The following is a 21,081-nucleotide window of genomic DNA, read 5'->3' as shown; positions in this document are numbered from 1 at the left end:
ACTGCTGCCAATTGTAAATCATGAGTGGGGTAGTTCTTCTCATACTCTTTGAGTTGCCTGGATGCATATGCTACCACCTTACCGTGTTGCATGAGAACACAGCCCAACCCTATCTTAGATGCGTCAGTATAGACTGTCATCCCACTTGTACTATTTGGAATGGTTAATATAGGAGTTGACACTAACCATTTCTTCAACTCTTGAAAGCTATTATCACACTCTTCTAACCATTCAAACTTTACACCTTTCCTAGTCAAGTTAGTCATCAGCATTGAAATCCGAGAAAAATTTTCAATAAAGCGCCAATAGTAGCTTGTTAAACCTAAGAAGCTTCTTATCTCTATTACATTCTTGGGTGCTTCCCACTCTACTACAGATTTTACTTTGTCTGGGTCTGACTCGATCCCATTCTCAGACATCATGTGTCTTAGGAATCCAACTTGCTTGAGCCAAAATTCGTATTTGCTGAATTTGGCATATAATTGCTATTCTCTTAATCTCTGTAACACCATTCTCAGGTGTTTCGTATGCTCTTCTTCCAACTTTGAGTAAATCAAGATATCATCAATGATGATGATGACCCACTTATGGAGGACATCATGAAATACTCGATTCATTAAATCCATAAAAGCAGCTGGTGCATTGGTTAGCCCAAATGACAACACTAAGAATTCATAATGACCATATTAGGTTCTAAAGGTTGTCTTTGGTATATCACTACCCTTTATCTGCTGGTAATAACATGATCTGAGATCAATCTTTGAAAACACCCTAGCACCTTCTAGTTGATCGAATAGATCATCGATGCATGGCAATGGATACCATTTCTTAATGGTCAACTTGTTCAGTTCTCGGTAATCAATGCACATACACAGGCTGTCATCCTTCTTCTTGACAAATAAGACTAGTTCACCCAAAGGTAAGACACTTGGGCGTATAAACCCATTTTTCAACAAATCTTACAACTATGCCTGTAGCTCTTTTAATTCGGCTGGTGCCATTCTATACAGAGCTTTAGATATGGGGGCAGCTCCAGGAGTTAAGTCAATGGCAATTCCAGTTCTCTATCAGTGGGTAGCTGAGTTAGATCTTCTAGAAAGACATCAGGGAATTCTTTGACCACCTCTAATTCGTCCAGTGAAGTAACCTTTGCATCCACATTTACTACTGATGCAAGGTAGCCCTGACATCTATCTTCTAATAATTTCACCGCCTGTAAGGTAGATATAATGTACAGACATTGTCTCTTAATGACAATAATGTCACCGAAAACAACCACTGGAAACAGGGCATTTCCATCAAAAATATTAGACATGTTTTCAGTGGAGGTAATAGAGAGCATGTAAGGCTCACATGTTAACTGGAAATATGCCACCAAAAATAGACCCAGTGGATCCGGTGGGCTGTTTCCGATTATGGTTCAGGTCAGTCCAACTAATTTGGGGCTTTTCGGCTCGGGCCTGATTGCTAGGATTTGTTCTGTGGAGTTTGTAGGGGATATTTCTAGCATCATTGTAAGCCAAGAAAATTCCAATTTTATCAAGCCATTTGGGAGATAGGTTGATCAAATGATTGAAACCCTAGTTGGTCTTTGGCATTACATGTTGTCAGAGCTCATCGGGCTTGGTTTAAGCTCGGTAACAACATCGGGAGGGTAGAATACACATCCTACAACCTTAACATGATTTGTACACCAAGATTCCATCCATACCTAGCTTTTTCTTGGTTGAAATGAAGAGAGAGAGTGGCATAGGAGGTTGTACTTACCTCCGGTAGCGATTCTGACGACAAGGCGACAGCCGGCACCAAGGTAAGCCTCTAATCTTCTCCTTCCTCTTTTTCTTCTTTCCTCTCCTCTTTCTCTCCTCTCCTACATTGGGCACAAGGGAAATGAGGAAATGAATCCTCATTTCCCAACTTATAACTTAAGTGGGCCTTAGGGTTTGTTTGGTTTGGACCTCTTTTGAACCAATCAGGTTAAAATGAAATTCGTGGCACAAGAACCCACACATTTAGGTCCCTAAGGTGCCCACATCAAGAGGAAGGTGTGGAGGATGATTTGGGATAATCCAAAACCATTTACGATGCGAGTGGCTGAAACCACGGGCATCGGAACCTCGACAGTAGCCTATCAACCCACCAAAAATGGCATCGGATCCAGGCCCAGGCTGCTTCCGATGGCTTATTTCCAGTGGCCAAGATAACTTCCTATCTTAACAACTTATTGTCCCATGGTTGGCCTTACACTGGTGGTTGCCCTCGGACATGCTCAAGGCTATTCGCTAATTTTGATGCATGCCAAAAATCAAGTGTGGGGAGTCGGGTCACTTACCGTCTGGGATCGGGAGGTATGAATCCCCTCCAATTGGACAGGCATGCAATGCATGAATATGTGGGGTCATCTCTACCCCTTCGGCAATATGCAACCGTTAGCCAAAACCCAGTTGTACTTTCGATCTCCAAACCGAGGCCTGTCACAATAGTTCAAATTAGACCTGATTAGGGCACGGGTGTAGCACATTTCCTCTTCCTCATGTTTAAATCTCGCTGGGTGAAGAAGTACTTAAGGCTTTTGTGATCACTGTATATTTCACACTTCTCCCCATACAGGTAATGACGCTAGATTTTCAAGGCAAAGATGACTGCTGCCAATTGTAAATCATGAGTGGGGTAGTTCTTCTCATACTCTTTGAGTTGCCTGGATGCATATGCTATCACCTTACCGTGTTGCATGAGAACACAACCCAACCCTATCTTAGATGCGTCAGTATAGACTGTCATCCCACTTGTACCATTTGAAATGGTTAATATAGGAGTTGACACTAACCATTTCTTCAACTCTTGAAAGTTGTTATCACACTCTTCTAACCATTCAAACTTTACACCTTTCCTAGTCAAGTTAGTCATCAGCGTTGAAATCCGAGAAAAATTTTCAATAAAGCGCCAATAGTAGCTTGTTAAACCTAAGAAGCTTCTTATCTCTATTACCTTCTTGGGTGCTTCCCACTCTACTACATATTTTACTTTGTCTGGGCCTGACTCGATCCCATTCTCAGACATCATGTGTCTTAGGAATCCAACTTGCTTGAGCCAAAATTCGTATTTGCTGAATTTGGCATATAATTGCTATTCTCTTAATCTCTGTAACACCATTCTCAGGTGTTTCGTATGCTCTTCTTCCAACTTTGAGTAAATCAAGATATCATCAATGATGATGATGACCCACTTATGGAGGATATCATGAAATACTCAATCCATTAAATCCATAAAAGCAGCTGGTGCATTGGTTAGCCCAAATGACAACACTAAGAATTCATAATGACCATATCAGGTTCTAAAGGTTGTCTTTGGTATATCACTACCCTTTATCTGCTGGTAATAACACGATCTGAGATCAATCTTTGAAAACACCCTAGCACCTTCTAGTTGATCGAATAGATCATCGATGCATGGCAATGGATACCATTTCTTAATGGTCAACTTGTTCAGTTCTCGGTAATCAATGCACATACACAGACTGCCATCCTTCTTCTTGACAAATAAGACTGGTTCACCCAAAGGTAAGACACTTGGGTGTATAAACCCCTTTTTCAACAAATCTTACAACTATGCCTGTAGCTCTTTTAATTCGGCTGGTGCCATTCTATACAAAGCTTTAGATATGGGGGCAGCTCTAGGAGTTAAGTCAATGGCAATTCCAGTTCTCTATTAGTGGGTAGCTGAGTTAGATCTTCTAGAGAGACATCAGGGAATTCTTTGACCACCTCTAATTCATCCAGTGAAGTAACCTTTGCATCCACATTTACTGCTGATGTAAGGTAGCCCTGACATCTATCTTCTAATAATTTCACCGCCTGTAAGGTAGATATAATAATAGTCTTTCTAGGTCGCTTTGACCTTTTAGCCTGATATACAAGCTCTTCCCCTTTACCATCCAACACTTTAACTTGTTTCTCAGCACACATAACATTTGCTCAATGAACTGACAACCAATCCATGCCCAGAATGACATCAAAATTCTGCATGGCAAATTTGATTAGCTAGGCATCCAGTTCCTTTTCATTAATTTCAACTGAACATGGCCCACACACTTTTTTCAACTGTTCCACCATGCCGTTAGGCGTGCTAACAACTAACTTGCATTCTAAGGTCTTAGGTGGCACATTAAGCTTCTTAGCAAATCTCTTAGCCACAAATGAATGTGAAGCTCTGGAATCTAATAAGACATATGCGAGTGTATCTGATACAGATAAGAAACATAGCATTGCATTGCATATAAGTATAACATGTTACTCAAATTTTTAATTATAAGTCTTTTAATTAGAGTGTAATTGCAACTACTTCTGTACTGGTTTCAGCCTCTTCAGCTATTAGGGCATACATCCTACCCTGAGGCTGCTTTCCTTAAGTCAATGCAGGTCTATGAACAGGGGGCCGATTAGATGGGACCGGGTACTGGAAATCCTTGGCTAAGTGCCCGTATGAATGGCAATTAAAACATCAGTTTGGCAATAACTATACCGGTGTAGGAGCTCTCTATACTATTCATGGTGCAACCGGAAGACGAGGGGATCTTGGAGCTGTAGGCACCACACTAGTGTTAGGGTGGAAAGATGTAGTGCCCAGTCCACTAGTCGGTCGAGAAGGGTAACCCGACGACCTGTAGGGCTGCCTATAGGTGGGACCATAAGAGTTTGATCCACGAAAGCTCTTATTCGAGCTACCAGAATCAACATATGGGTTTGCCCTCTTCCACAATCCTAGTGTAAGGGATGGCTCTCCCTTCTACTTGTCTTCCATAGTCTTCGTTTTTGCACAATCTGTGCATATTCAGTTAAGTCCAATACCTCTAGTACTGTACCAATGGATGTGTTTAGTCCCTTCAAAAATTTCTGGGATTTTTCTTCAGCTATCCTCTATAGCAAGGAGCAAAATAAAACAAACTTTCAAACTATTACTGATATTCCAGAATTATTTTGCTTCCATGAGTTAGTGCCATAAACTCCGGCTCCTTACAGTCTCTAAAGCTTTTGGGATAGTAATTTGATAAGAACAATTCCTTGAATTGTTCCCAAGTAGGCTCTGGATGAGTTGCCATCAATATAGGCTTGGAAGCTTTCCACCAAGAATCAGCTTCATTTCTAAGTTGCAAACCTGCACATATAAGCTTTTGTGCCTCTGTTCACTCCACTATGTCAAATACTTTATCTAGTTCTTGGATCCACCGATCCGGTTCCAATAGGTCATTACCCACTTTGGTGAAGTGGGTGGCATGTACTTCTTAAAAGATTTCACCACCTTGGCCGTAGTAGTGGCTGGTGGATGATAAGGTGGATAGTACGAATAGGGTGGAGGCATTATAAATGGGGGAGTGCTATATGGTAGAACTGGAGGGGTACCTCTTGGTTGATCTTGAGGTGTAACCTCAGGCGGTGTTCCTCCAAGTTGTACTCCAACACATATCCCCACTATAGGGTCCTATGGAGTAACCCCTCTAGGAGGCTAACCTTGAGGTGCAGGGTTCAAGTATTGTTGTATAGTAGCCATAAATTTTTGTTGTTGCTAAAGCAACCGCTGCTGGAGGGCCCCTTGCAACTGTTATATAAAGGTCACCACATCACCAGGAGTGATGATATGTGGGGGACCCGGGATTTCGTTCACGGGTGGGTTGCCCTAAACATGCTCCGGATCATGATCCACTTGTGGTGGTGGATGTGAGGATTACCCCACAGGTCAAGGACCACGGAAAATGGGTGGTCGACCACGAGAGGTACCACAGGCACGACCACTGGATCTGGTGCGTACCATGGTGTTCTGTACCTGGATTATTCCAAAACATAAGCATTGATTGAGTGGCAAAACATTTGTATATATTCATAATTAATCCATCTCATGTCACAGACTACATTGATACACCACACCATATATCCAAACATGCCCACATTAATTATCAATGTATAGTTGGCCTCGCAACAATGGTTAACTATGCTACGAAACACCCCTATTGGCATCTATTTGGGTCCTAGAAGGCTTAAAATACCAAGAATCTCCAACATAGGCCAATTTGGGGCCTTGGTACTCAAACCAATGGGCAAGACCAGCGAGCAAGGCTGAGCAGGGGCCTATCGGTCCCATCCGAGACCTTTTAAAAGGGGTTTTAAAAACCCTTTGTTGATGAGGTGGAGGAGAGAGGAGAGAGAAAATTGTGGAGAGAGAATCTCCCACGATTTTTCTTGCATTTTTTTCCTATTGTTTTTCCCTTTTTCTATTTTTCTCTCTCTTCTTGTGCAAGAAACCGCCCTTGGCCAATTTTTCTTGCTTGGATTTGGACAATATTCTATTTTAATTGCTTGGATTTGGACAATATTCTATTTTAATGAAAAATTCCATCCATGCCCTTGCCTTTTTTTTTTTTTTTCTTTCCTATTTTTTTCTTCAATTTGCGCACAACCCTCTTGATCGACCTCCTTGCTTGAAGTGATGAGTAGGAGAGAAAATATTTCAAAAAAAATCTCCAAAAAAATGGTAGCCAAGAGGTTCGAACTTGAGACCTCCTAATAAGGAAGGGATTTTGCACACCACAACTCACCAACTACGCTAGGTAGTTGTTGTTACAAAAAAATGAATCTTCAATCACTTAAGTGTGTGGTACATCGATCCTTGTTGGAATTTAGAATATTCCTTGTACCCCTGGGACAACTGCAGACGGGCTCGTTCTGCATCTCGGTTCAATTCTGATCCATTATTCTTTTTTCTGGCCCGAAAAGTATAATCATTTGTATGGTTGACCAAACAAATGTGTACTTTTAATTAAACATGTCCATCTTACTCAGAATCTCATCATCTTCACAACCATGAAAAGAAATAGGACCTCTTTACATGTAAAATTGGAGATATAACGCCTGATAGTCCTTTAGGCCTTGAAAATATAAAATCTGTAAAAAGAAAGTAAAACCCAAGGTAGCTCCATTCTAAATATGTAAAATGCATGTTTTTCTACCCTAGATTTCACACATAAATGTGCTCATCAGAATTTCCCCACATTAGACTTTGCTAGTCCTCATGCAAGACAAAAAGAAAAAGAAAAAAAACAAAAAAAAACTAATTCACTTTCGTAGGAATCACGGTTGTACTTAGCATGTGCAATAATCCTTTAAACCCCTAGGTCACCACTTATGGACGAGTTGTGTCTCGTGGGTGTTTGCAATGAATATACACCTAAAATTCAGAACAAACAAATTCCAACCTTGGCTAAAAGTAAGAGCCATACTGATCCAAAGCAAAGATAATTCCTCTTACAAGGGACCCCCACACTTGAACTTTTATTACCCCATATCAATTCCAGACACTAGCATATTTCTTAATTTGGAACTCACATTGTCTCTTCCGAAACATCCTTATCTTAAGGTAAAACCACTTGTGAAGAAATAGGGAACCACAGACTAAGGCGTTAGAGTGTTTTTGACCAAACATATTACTAAGGCATTGATGACATTTATACATACTTTCCTACTATGTGGTAGACCTTCTTTTTTTTTTTTTTTTTTTTCATAATAACTCTATCCTACTCCACTACTGTTGGCCTGAATGACATGGTGGAACAAACACTAAACACCTAAGTTAGTATGTAGCTTCGCTTTTTGCATATGCCCACATAGACAGTGAAACTAGAGTTCTTTTAGAAGTTTCCTACCTAGAAATTTCAATCAAGACACCACGCTTCCTGAGGTGCAATGCCCTGTCTAGTTTTAAGGAAATCAACTCTTACTTTTCATTTATGCCACTTTCCATACTTCATTTAAAGTTGTGTATTTGTCAATATATTCCGAATTAAAAAAAAAGAAGGTCTCAACTCCAAATCAACAGTACAAAGAACCCATGGATTTTACATATGGTCCAACACTATAAAACAAGAGTTTCTTATTTTTCAAAAGAAAGTCCCATATCAAGACATAGGCTTATTTCTTTCTTCTCAGCAGGGTTTTTATACGTTCAAGATGTGTACCTTAGCTAAAAGCCAAAGTAGAACTTCATCATTAGCAAGCTCAAAAACAAAAAAAAAAAACAAACAAAAGAACGTGAAAAAAAGCAAAAACAAAAGAATGTCCTCAATGCATGGAAAGAATTAAAAGCGAAGACAATGCAAGGGGGTCATACCTGGATAAAATTCATCTGTGTACAGAGATTCATGGAGATCCATGACATCTTCACTACCAGTAGTAGGAAACGCGAGGAAAGGTTTCAAACGCTGACCATTAACCTTCGAAATTACCGCTATTCTTAGATTCAGAATCTTCACAGCCGCTTATGGACAATAAACGGACCATCCCATCAGGATCTAAGCTTACCAGAGAAAAGGTGCAATTAAGAGTTGTCTAATAAGACCTTATCACCAATTGCAAAAGATTAGTGCAGAATGTGCTTATCATGGAAAGCTTTGGTCTTTTCCTTGTAAATCCTAGAACTTTCATAGGCATCATTCCTAGGTTCCTCTAATTTAGATAGTTGGAGCCTACGATGAATATCAGCATCAGAGAGATCAAAGTTGAGCTTCTTAATGGCCTAAAAGGCTTTATGCTCCAACTCAACTGGTAAGTGACATGCTTTCCTATACACCAGATGGTAGGGAGACTGACCAAGGTCGGTCTTGAATACAGTCCGATGGGCCCACAAGGCATCAATGAGCCAAGGGACTAATCCTTACGGTTGGGATTAACGATTTTCTCAAAGATTTGTTTGATCTGCCTATTAGACACCTCCACAAGGCCACTAGTTTGGGGGTGAAAAGGGATAGATAACTTATGGGTGATCCCATACTTTTTCATCAAGGCCTCAAAAGGCCGATTACAAAAATGAGTAACCCTATCACTAATTATTGCACGTGGTGCACTAAAGCGGAAAAAAATGTTCTCTTTGAGAAACAGAACCACCACTTTGTGATCATTAGATTTACAAGGTATGGCCTCTATCCATTTAGAAACATAATCAACGGCCAAAAGTATGTACAAATTTCTAAAGGAATTAGGGAATGGTCCCATGAAATCGATGCCCCACACATCAAAGATCTTAACTACCAAAATAGGGTTGAGAGGCATCATGTTCCTCTTATTGATACGGCCAAAAGATTGGCAAGCAGAACAAGCCTTGCAAAAATAAAAAAAATCTCTAAAAAGAGTGGGCCAATAAAATCCGTATTAGAGAACCTTTGCGGCAGTCTTCTTAGGTCCAAAGTGTCCAGCACATGCATGATCATGAAAAAAAGATAAGAGTGAGTGTTGCTCATGATCAGGCACACAACGTCTAATAATTTGGTCAGGATAAAATTTATAAAGATTAGGATCGTCCCAAAAGAAATGCTTAACTTGGGAAAGGAATCGATACCTATCTTGGGTGGACCAATGATCTGGAGTCACACCTGAAACTAAGAAGTTGACAATGTCAGTAAACCATGGTTCACTGGACACTGCAAGTAACTGTTCATCTGAAAAGTTCTCGTTGACTGGAGAATCAACAGTCAAGGAATTGGAAAGCAGAGATAAATGGTCTGTAACAAGATTTTCAATGCATTTCTTATCCCTAATTTCCAAATCAAACTCTTACAAAAGTAAAATCCACCTAATGAGACGGGCTTTGGCATCCTTCTTCTGAACTAGGTATCTAAGAGCAGAATGATCAGTATACACCACTACATGTGAACCAACTAAGTAAGACCAAAATTTTTTTAATGCAAACACAACAACTAAAAATTCATTTTCAGTGGTTGTATAGTTGAGTTGTGCATCATTTAGGGTCCTACTAGCATAGTAAATTACAATTGGCAGCTTATTAATCATTTGAACTAAAACCGCTCTTATGGCAAAATCTGAAGCATCACATCAGTTCAAAAGGATCAGTCCAAACAGGTGGTTGAAAAATGGGTGCATTGGTCAACTCCTTCTTAAGTTGCTTGAAGGATTCTAGGCACTCTTTAGAAAACTTAAAAGTTTGATATTTGGCAAGTACTGAAGTGAGAGGTCGGGTTAACTGACTAAAGTTCTTAATAAACCTTCTGTAGATTACAGCATGCCCTAAAAAAGATTGAACGTCCTTAACAGATTGAGGAGGTGGTAAATTATCTATTAAATCCACTTTGACTCTATCTACATTAATTCCCTCCTTGGATATTACATGGCCCAAAATAATACTAGATTTAACCATAAAATGACACTTCTCCTAATTCAAAACCAAATTCTTAGATATGCACATTTGCAAAACTAGGGAAAGATGATGAAGACACTAAGAATATGAATTCCCATGAATTGAAAAGTCATCCATAAATACTTGTAAGAATTTTTTTATCATGTCAGAAAAGATGCTCATCATGCATCGTTGGAACGTGGCAAGTGCATTGCAAAGCCCAAAGGGCATATGCCTATAAGCAAATGTTCCATATGGGTATGTAAAAGTGGTCTTATGTTGGTCCTCTAAAGCAATTAGGATCTGGTTATAGCTGGAATATCCATCAAGAAAATAATAGTATTCATGTCCAGCTAACCTCTCTAACATCTGGTCAATGAATGGCAATGGGAAGTGGTCCTTCCAGGTTGTCGCATTAAGTTTCCTGTAGTCTATGCACACTCTTCACCCTATTGGAGATGGATTAGAATCAGTTCGTTATTGGCATTGGGAACTACAGTAACACCAGACTTCTTGGGCACTACATGAACTGGGCTTACCCATTGGCTATCAGAAATAGGATAAATTATTTCATGATCCAAGCACTTTAGGATCTCTTTCTTAATGACTTCCATTATCACTGGGTTAGCTCTTCTTTGGGGTTCCGTGGATGGTTTGGAATCCTCTATAAGATGTATATGATGTTGCATAATAGAAGGGCTTATACCCTTGATATCAGCCATGGTCCAACCTAAGGCTTCCTTACTATATTTTAACACTTTAAGTAATTCCTCTTCCTGGCAAGAAGTCAAATCTGAAGAAATTATCACTGGAAGAGTCTGGTCAGGCCCTAGGAAAACATACCTCAAATCAGATGGCAACTTCTTAAGATCTATCTTAGGGGGCTCCACTATAGAAGGTTTGGGAATGGAATTGGAAGGGGGTCCTAAGGGCACTATAGGTGGTTGGAGACTCCAAACCTCAGACATAATTATGTCATCAAAACCACCCAATCGTTCCATACACTCTTGAAATTCAGAATCAAAATCAATATCAAAATATGTCTCAATGGAATCTGGAATTTCCTGGAGCATATGAACTTCCTTCTCATGGGGATTTGGTTGCTTACCTAACCTAAAGAAATTAAAATCCACAGAATTATTGCCAAAAGAAAGTTTCATGGTACTGTTCCTACAATTAATTATGGCATTGCTGGTTACAAGGAACAGTCTACCAAGAATAATTAAGATCTGATCCCGAATGTTGACAATTGTTTGGGTGTCTAAAACAATGAAATCAATAGGGAATACAAATTCTCCAACTTTAAGTAAGACATCCTCAACCATCCCTTTAGGAATCTTAACAGATTTATTTACTAATTGAAGAGTAGCTCCAGTGGCTTTCAATTATCCCAATCTTTATTTTTTATACATATGGTAAGGCAGAAGATTCACACTTGTGCCAAGGTCAAGTAAGGCATGCTCAATGTAAGTGTTGCCTATGAAACAAGCTATGGTAGGGCTCCCTGGATCCTTATACTTGGCTGCTATAGGCTAAGTAATTATGAAACTAATGTTACCTGCCAATAATACCTTTTTGGGCACACTAGTGATACATTTGTGAGTACACAAATCTTTCAGGACCTTTGCGTAAACGGGGATCTAGGATATGGCATCCAAAAGAGTGATGTTCACTTCTACCTTTTTGAATACTTCTAAAATTTTATCTATGGAAGCAGTCTTCTTTTTGTTTACCAACCGATTAGGAAAGGGGACAGGAGGAGCACAAGCACTTTTAAGATTTTTCTCTTTTTCAGAAGAACTATGTTTGGTTTCCTCAACCAAATCATCTTTAGTTTCAGAATACTCTTTAGTTTCATCAGACGAACCTAGAACAAGAGGCACACTTGTATCCTCAACTGAAGGAGAGTTAATAAGAGTAATGGATGAGGAAGATTTAGGAATACTCTATTGGTACTCTCTACCACTCCAAAGAGCATAAACAACATTACATTAGTTGGAAGGCTCTTGTTGTGGATTCTTTTGAATTGAATTCAACTGATTTGGAATTGGTTGATAATTCATATTCTCATTCCTGGGATTTGGTTCAAGTTGACTAGGCATCTTCCCTTTCTCCCTTTCATGCAAAACATTAGCAAGTTGGGAGAATTGCTTCTCCATGTTCTGTTAGCTTGTCATAAAAGTACTCATGAGAAGTTCCATGCTTTTCTCTAAAAAAGAAAGCCTAGCCAAATCACCAAATCCTCTCATGAATCCTGGAGGTTGATTTACAGGAGGTGGTGGAATAGCAGATTAAGTGGGGATCTTAAAGTTGTTCTGCTGATTGGAGGGCCTGTTCCTTTGATTGGCTTGTTTGGGAACAAACTGCCCTTGACTCAAGGGTTAAAAATTATGACCTACTTGATTATTGGCTTGATTCTAAGAGAAGTTAAGATGGTTCCTCCATCCTAGATTATAGGTTTGACTATAAGGGTTATTTTGGGACATGGCATTAACATTTTCAGGACCTATATTTAAACCATTCACAGGAGTAATATTAGGGCACTCCTCCATCACATGAGTGGGAGATTGGCACCAACTACACATAGGCACAAAATGATTTATTTGGTTTAGTTGGGTAGGTCCTTTGACTACTGTGGCTTCGAGTCCCTTAATAAGACTCTCAAGTTGAGCCTCTTTGGCCACAACACCTTCTATAAGGTAATTTTTATTTATCCTCTCAATTTCTTGAGTAGACTCCCATTCTCTGGTTTTCTTAGCCAATTCGAGCAAAAAGTTCCAAGCGTCGTCTTCATCTGTAAAAGATATAAAACCTTTAGGGCACATAGACTCTAACAACTGCTTGATCTGATAATCAATACCCTCATAAATGATTTGACAAAGTTGCCATGTATCAATTCCATGGTGAGGACATTCTTGAAGGAGGTCCTTAAATCTCTCTATAAATTTAGAGAATGACTCACTAGGTTTCTGCCTGAATTGAAGAATGTCACTCCTGAGTTTATTCGTTTTATGCAAAGGAAAGAACTTTTTCAGGAAGGCTATAGTAAATCCATCCCATTTGGCGATGGAATTGGTAGGCAGACCATAGAGCCATTTCTTAGCTTGGTCCTTGAGCGCAAAAGTTATAAACTTTAATTTTACAGAATCATCAGTCAACTATTGAACCTTAATCAAAACACAAACCTCATCAAATTCCCTAAGGAATAGGTATGCATCCTCAGAGGGCAGCCCATGGAAGTGGGGCAACATAGTGATGTACTGAGATTTGAGCTCAAAATTATTGCCCTGGGCTTGAGGTAGAACTATGCAGGAAAGTTAGGTTGCTCTAGCAGGGTGAAACCTATCTTTCAGAGATTTAGGTGGATGGTTTGGATGTTGGTCTCCCATATTGAAAGGTATTGATGAGAGTATAGGTATAGAGTCACTACTTGTAAGATATCTTCTTTCTAACCGATTCTTAGTATTATGTACCCACCTAACACTCATGCAACAGAAAACTACCCACAACTAGAGTAAGCCAAGCACAAAAGAATGGAAAGAAAAACTTTTTTTTTTGGGAGCTTATTGGCAGGGATCCGGGGTTACTCAGGTCAATTCCCGAAGTACTGCTATAGGGCAACCATGTCTTTATCATACTGTGAGGCATGGCGACCTCCACTGATACAACCTATTATTGCAAGTTGTTCTTCTCAGGAATTCAATAAAAGAAAAACAAAAACAAAACAAAGCAAACAAAAAACTCCGATTTACCAAAAGAAAGCAAAAAATGACATGGAACTGTCTCCCTGGCAACAGTGCCAAAAACTTGTTTGAAATTTAAAAGTAACCGCAAGCATATGGATCAGTATAGCTAACAGGTCGAACACAATGAGAGCAGCCACTTTATTTTAGGCTTCTTCTAGTTATGCGAAAGTGCACAGATTCATTATGGTGATCTAATTCTAACTACCGACCTAACATAAGTGCATGTAAAAACAACCTAACCATTCACATCTAGGAATTTAAATACTCAAACCACGCCATTAAAAATCAAATAAATGAAAGTAAAAGTGCTAAAATAAAAAGTGATGAAAAGTAAATAAATAAAATAAAGTAGGAAAAAGCTAGAGAGAGGCACACAAGTAGGTATCTCTACTTAGCCCGATGGATGCACTATAAACAATATGAGCGTCCCTACGTGACTAGAGAGTACTCTTACAAGGGCTTTTCTACTTGGCTTTAGGAGAAGGGTTGAACTGTAAATAATCAAAATAAAAGGATGGGGCCATAGCTAGAGAGGGGGCAAAGCCAACACATGCATCTAGCCAAGGACCTTGGGGGAAAGAGAAAGCATCAAAGTAAAAACTGATATTTAAATCATACTTTAAGAATGAAGGGGTAGCAAGAAAAGGGAATGAGAGGGGGTTGAGAAGACTACTGAAGGAGCCTACTTACTTGAACTTCAATCCTTGAACTGAAAACTTGATCGATTTGAGATACTACTAGTACTAAAACTTAGATCTGGAATAAACCAAATCTGAAATTTCTAGTACTAGAGAAAACAAATCTGAAGAGAAAAAATGAACTTGAAAGCCATGCTCCATAGCTTGTTCTTGTCACCTAGAACTAAGCCCAGAACTAGAACTTGAAAATTATAACTTCAATTTCTTAAACAATAAAATAAGAGACTGAATCAAAAACAAAAGCGCTTGTATTAATTGAATAAAAATAAATTACAAAAGTGTTGTAAGCAAAAACCTAGAACTAGAGCTAGTGAAAGAGAAAACTAGAGAAAGAGAGAAAGAGTAACTAAAAAAAAAACCTAAGAAGAGAAGTAGAGAGGAAGAGAGGGACCAAAAAAAAAAAAAAAAAAAAAAAAAAAACCTAAGAAGAGAAGTGCCTCCTCCCCTTGTGTTGATTCTATTATTTTTTATCTTGTTGATGAGGTGGAGGAGAGAGAAGAGAGAAAACACTAGATGCCGTAGTTGGCTTGGAAACGAGTGCATTGGTGGCCCATGGTATGGGATGCGGTGGCACTATGCAATCATACTATTGTTATGTAGGAGCATGTGGCTTAGGATTTTCACCTTCCCGTGCTACGACCCTTCCCAACAGGGGTTAAGGTGTTGGGTTACTATTTGGGGGGAAGCAGTGGTCACAGTTGTCGGATGACTGTGGCGGTTAGACATAACGCCCGACGGGTCATTAGGAGAGTCGGCAACCCCGGTGGTATATTCAAGAGGGCCAATCATATTGCTTTTAAATTACTGGAGTCAGCACCTTTAATTTCAGTCATTTACTTTTCTATTGAGAGCTGGTGGTCGGCATGTTTTTACTTTTCCGAGTACTCACGGTAGGCCTTCTCCCACAGCCCTATGGGCGTATCACGGGATGGAGTTCGCGGCTCGTACCCGGAGTATACGCGCAATGTGGCTGTAGTAGCACTAAACCAAAGAATTAGTAATGTTGTTTAGGTGGATGTGATTTAAATTGTATTGCATAGCATGTAGTGCATATGATTGTATTTTGTTGTGTGGACTGTTGTGTGGTCCATCTTTCCACTTACTGAGCTAGTGAGCTCATCCCACATGTGCACCTCTTTTTAGATGATTTTACAGGTCATCCATCTGAAGAGCACGGGTTGGGTCCCACGGTTGAGTTCCCTAAAGAGGACTGGTGGGCCCCAGAGAAGTTAAAGCACGGCACTGATTGCTTGTACGAGGGTTGTGCTGCGAGACCGCAGTTCTGAGGCCGAGCTGAGCTCCACTTTTGAGGCCGAGCTGAGCTCTACCATGTGATGCCGAGCTGGGCTCAACCTTTGATACCGAGCTGAGCTCTAGGCTTTGATACCGAGCCGAGCCGTATACTCTGATTTTTTATGGTTTCCTCTTTGTACTTGATATGTGAATTGTACTTTTATTATGTAATTATCATGCCTTCGGGCCCACATGTATATAACTATTGCATCACAATTCAGGTATCAAGTATTAGGGGAATATTCACAGGTAAACCAAGTCTTCCGCTGATCTGATAAGCTTTTATTAGTTGTGTGTATGCTGTGGTGGAATACAGTATCAGATGATCCTGGTAGGTTTGGGTTAACCGGTGTTAACCCGGTCACGGGCCCGGTTCGGTGTGAACGGGGTGTGACAATTGTTGTTGCCAAATGTCACAGATCCACCTTCAAAGTCATGTAATTGTTCAAACCTTTCCTTATCTCCTGTCATGTGGCTTGAGCAACTACTATCAAGAATCCATGGAGTAGAGTTTCCTCGAGCCTTAAAATCTCTCTGAATAACAAATGCTGCTACATCTTCTTCATCTTCTACTCTCTCTCTCTAAACCTAGACTTTCTTGACAGATTGAGATTTTTTTGCTTTCTTCTGTCTTGAGAACTGTCTCTCCATCTCATCATCTTCTGTGTTTCTAAAAACTCTCTGTTTACCACTATTCTCTTGTCTTTGTAGGGGAAACACAGTTCTATAATTCTTTGCAATATGTCCAAGGTTGTTGCATCTGTAACATTCAACTGTTTTCTCCATAAGGGGTGCAAAAGGATTTCTATCCACATAACTCCTTGGACCACTGTTGAACTTATAATCTGAGATCTTGTGTCCAAAAATGTTGCATTTGTAACAATAACCTTGAAATGTGCGCCTCTGCATCATAGGTTCCATCTGCCATCTGTAAGGAGCTCTGAAGTTGTCAAATGCTCTAGGTCTCTGTTGAGGACCTTGATTGTATCCATAGCTCTTTGCTCTCTTGCTTGGCCTTGCCAACTGTGGTTGTCTAGCATGGTTAGTCTTATAGAATATAGATAGATTTCCTCTTCTGATTGGACCAGTCTACACTTTATCTTTTTGTACTACTCTCTTGACATTGCCAGCAGTAGTAACATGTGTCTTTCCTCTTTGAGCATTCCTGTCATTGACTTTGATAGGATTATGTATTGTTCCCTTACCATTTGCCTTGGTATTTTTAGAAGATTCCTTAATAAATCCAAGCCCAAATTTGACGTGAGTCGATCTTTGAGCATTGATGATGTCATTAAGCTTCTTACTGCTAGGATGCTCTTTTGGAGTAGAGTCATCTTCAACATCTTCATTTTCTAAGTTTTCTCTCTCAATCTCAGTTCTCCCATAGTCTTCAACCTTAGCCTTTATAAGGCTAGCTCATCTGCATAACCATCAAATTGTGCAAGAATCTCATATTGCTCCTCTAGTTGTGCTTTCAAAGCCACTTTCTCTAACTCAAGAGTGTTGCAGTCAATGGTCTTCTGTGAGAGTTGATACTCAAGATCATCTAAGGTCTTCCTTGACTTATTAACTTGATCTCTCAACTCAAGAACTATTTGTTCTTGTCCCTTAAGGTTTTGAGTGACCTTTTTTACTTTCTTTCTTTCTCTTTTAAGCTCTCTAAGGGCAACTATGAGTTTAGACTCTAGATGTGATTTTTCATCTTCCTCTTCTTCTTCTATAAAATCTTCCTTACTAGAGAATCTTCTTTGTTTTCTTCTATATCTATTGAGACCATGAACATAGCCACATCATCTTCATCATTAGATGATTCTTCAGACTCTTCATCAGATGTGTCACTGCATTTCTTAGAAACCAAATGTTTCTTCTTGTCCTTGCCTTTCTTATATCTATTTGAGAAGAATTTCTTCTTTCTCTTGAAATGAATTTTCTTTTCACTTTCATCTTCATCACTTTCTATTTTTCCTTGGTTAGGACACTTGGCTGCAAAATGTCCAACCCTTCCACAGTTGAAGCATTTGAAAGGCAACCTGTCCTTATATATTCCTGTTCCCCTTTTCAACTTTCTGGTGAAATGAACTGTAACCTCATCTTCACTCTCATCAGTATCCTCCACAGACTGCTTCTTCTTCTCCTTGATTTTCAAATTTTTCATTGCCTTGAAAGCAGCTTGTTTGTCAGTGGACTTGCCCTTTTTCTATCTCATTTCAAGAGCTGTGAAAGTGTCATGCACTTGATCAAGAGTGATAGTGTCTAGATCTTTTGCCTCTTCAATAGCTGACACCTTGGAGTCATACTTGGGCAACAAAGATCTCAAGATTTTTTGACAAACAACTGAATCCTCTAGATTGGCTCCCAGACCCCTAACAGAGTTGACGACTTCATTTACCCTAGTCATATAGGTGTCAATATTCTCTCTCTCTTGCATTAGTAGACTTTCAAACTGGCCTCTGAAGGTCTGAAGCTTTGCTTTCCTTATATTTTCATCTCTTTCATAAGTGCTCTTCAGTCTTCCCCAGATATCCTTGGCTGAGTCACAATCCATTACCTTAGCCATCACACTCTTATCCAATGCTGAGAATATTGCATTCATAGCCTTTTGATTGTAACAATAAGCCTTCTTAGCTTCATTGTCAACTGGACTTCCTTTAGGTTCCTTGTACCCTATCAAAACTGATACCCAAACATTATAACCTAGTGAACCTAGGTACGACTGCATTCTCCTCTTCCACAAGATAAAATCAGATCCATCAAACTTTGGTGCATGTCCTGAATAACCTTCACTTGCCATACTGTCACTGCCACTGCCTCTGGATCACTCAGCTGTTGATCAAACTGTCACTGAGTATCGGCTCTGATACCAATCGTTGTAACCCGACAGCCACTGAGAGGGGGGTGAATCAATGAGTCCAATTTTGATCCCCAAAAATCTATCTGATGTTTGGCCAGGAAAAACTTGATATACCTGTCCCTGTTTGCACACAGTCATATGCATACTCAGCCTCTCATAGGTACTTTCAAGTGTGCACACCCATTCCACATTCCATGCACTTCAATATAAAATGCAAACAACAAGCACCCACAACGTAGAATTTTTATGAGGTTCGGCAATTTACCTACATCCTCGGAGTAGTGCCTGTAAAGGCTTCGTACCTACTAAATACACTACTTTTGACTGCACCCACACCCAATTTTTTCAAACTGAAGCTAAGATGGCACTCGTAGTGCCGATACAATGTGTAGCACCCACTACACAGGAGCACCCACTCCCAATGCTTAGCACCCACTAAGCACTCAATAAAGAATACAATTAAATTGGACTTATATCAATGCCCTACAGTCAAGCTCTGCCTAACATATACATCCACAACTAGCTAACATGCTTACAGTTCATCCACAACTAACCTAGCATGTATACATTCATCCACAACTAACCCTAACATACATACATGCATATAATGTAAATCAAAGGTTAGAGAATCTCACAACTGATTGCCTGGGATGACTGGAAACTTGTACTGACAAGTTTGGTGCTTACACCTTCTCTCTCCTTGGCTTCTTGCTCTTCAAAGCAAACACATCCTTGCTTTCTTCTCTTCCTCCTTGGCTTTGAGTTAATGTATCATTAACACACCTCAACCACCTCTTTTACATCCTTTAATGGCCTAAGAACATTTATCATCAAGTATTCATGTTCATTCAAGGACCAAGAAAGAGGGGGAAGCTTCTCCTGCTAAAATCATGCAACAGGGGTACAAATCTGGTTGTAGATCTCATCAAGGAGAATCTCTTAATCTAGACCATTCGATTAAAATAACGGATAGTAAATCTCAACCATAAGATTTGAATAAGATAGTCAACTAATGACGTCAGCGGTCAGCTGACACTTGTTGTTGTTGATCTTTGATTGGTTGCTTTTTCGGATTTTAAGGGAGCTTGTCTCCCACTCACAAAAGTGAAAGGATTATCGACCATTGGATCCAAATCTTTCATAATGACTTTAATCAGATCTCATGAGATCCTTAAGATCGGAATCCTTTTTATACCTTCTATGCACGCGCGAAACACCACAACATACCTTGATAAGGTGTAGTGCCAGTGCATCAAGGATTATGCACCTAACCAATCAAATCCTATGCGCAAGCATCTATCTCATCCATGTCAGCTCAAAATCTCAGCAGCCTTTGGATGGGCATCAAACCTATGTGGTCGAATCTGGACCATCCATTTCACTTCCCTTTACTCCTCTTTATTACAATCAAGCCCCTGCCTCCATATATTTCAGTGCTTAAAGACCCCCTGCAACTCAGACCTTCAAAATCTTGAAATTACACAAAATCCCTTCAAATTAAAAATAAATTCCGAAAAATCCATCCAACACCGAGAGCAACTGATGGATTTTCGGTTTGGATTTTCGAACCGACTTTACGGAAACACTTATAACTTTTTCATACGATATCCGATCGAGATGAAATGAAGTGCGTTGGAACCGTAACTGGACGCTCTACGACTTTTCAGAAGACTCAATCATCTGACTCATCCATTAAAAAGACCAAAATACCCCTAGAACTTTCTAATGACGTATCTTTCTCATACAGAATCGGAATGCGATGAAATCAAAATCATTGGAAAGATTGGATTTTTGTCGTCTTGTTACATGGGGAACACTTTCTTTAAAAAATTCATCTTCAATGCCGAAACTACCCTCGACTGCCATAAATATCGTAACTTCATACGATATCAGAATGCGACAAAATCATATGCACTGGACTAGATAAATTACAATCTATATTTTTTATGAAGAAGCGATCTTCCAAAAATGTCATTTTTACTATCAAAAATGCCCCCGATCGTAAATAGGCCAATTTTACCAGTTTTGACCCAGAAACCTGCACCACATACTAAGGATGTATCAAACCGTTCCATGCATACTAAGTGGCTCTGTTATCTCATTGGTGACACTAGACACTGTCATGTCATCATTTTCATCCACGTCACCAAAACTGGCCATGTCATCATTGCCACGTGGTCGGGTTGCCAACAAGGACAACCATAAAACAACAGATAAGATCCTAGAGGAGGAGCCCTTAGAGTCTAGGGCAGCTGATCCACATTTTAGAGCTCCAACACTTGCAGGTGGGGCCTTTGATTTTCAAAAGTTGATGGAC

At 39.7% G+C, this 21,081-nt stretch overlaps 1 non-coding gene across 1 annotated transcript; it reads left to right on the top strand.

The window, feature by feature from the left end:
- The first annotated feature begins 13,071 nt into the window (after nucleotides 1–13,071).
- On the top strand, nucleotides 13,072–13,178 carry LOC122090252. The gene has a single exon (XR_006143492.1). It is a non-coding gene; the product is annotated as a small nucleolar RNA R71 (small nucleolar RNA).
- Nucleotides 13,179–21,081: the final 7,903 nt, after the last annotated feature.

This window comes from Macadamia integrifolia, chromosome 9 (genome assembly GCF_013358625.1).
Source record: "Macadamia integrifolia cultivar HAES 741 chromosome 9, SCU_Mint_v3, whole genome shotgun sequence".
Taxonomy (NCBI): domain Eukaryota; kingdom Viridiplantae; phylum Streptophyta; class Magnoliopsida; order Proteales; family Proteaceae; genus Macadamia; species Macadamia integrifolia.
The sequence above is the reverse complement of the archived record's forward strand: the minus strand, read 5'-3'. Positions and strand labels throughout refer to the sequence as shown.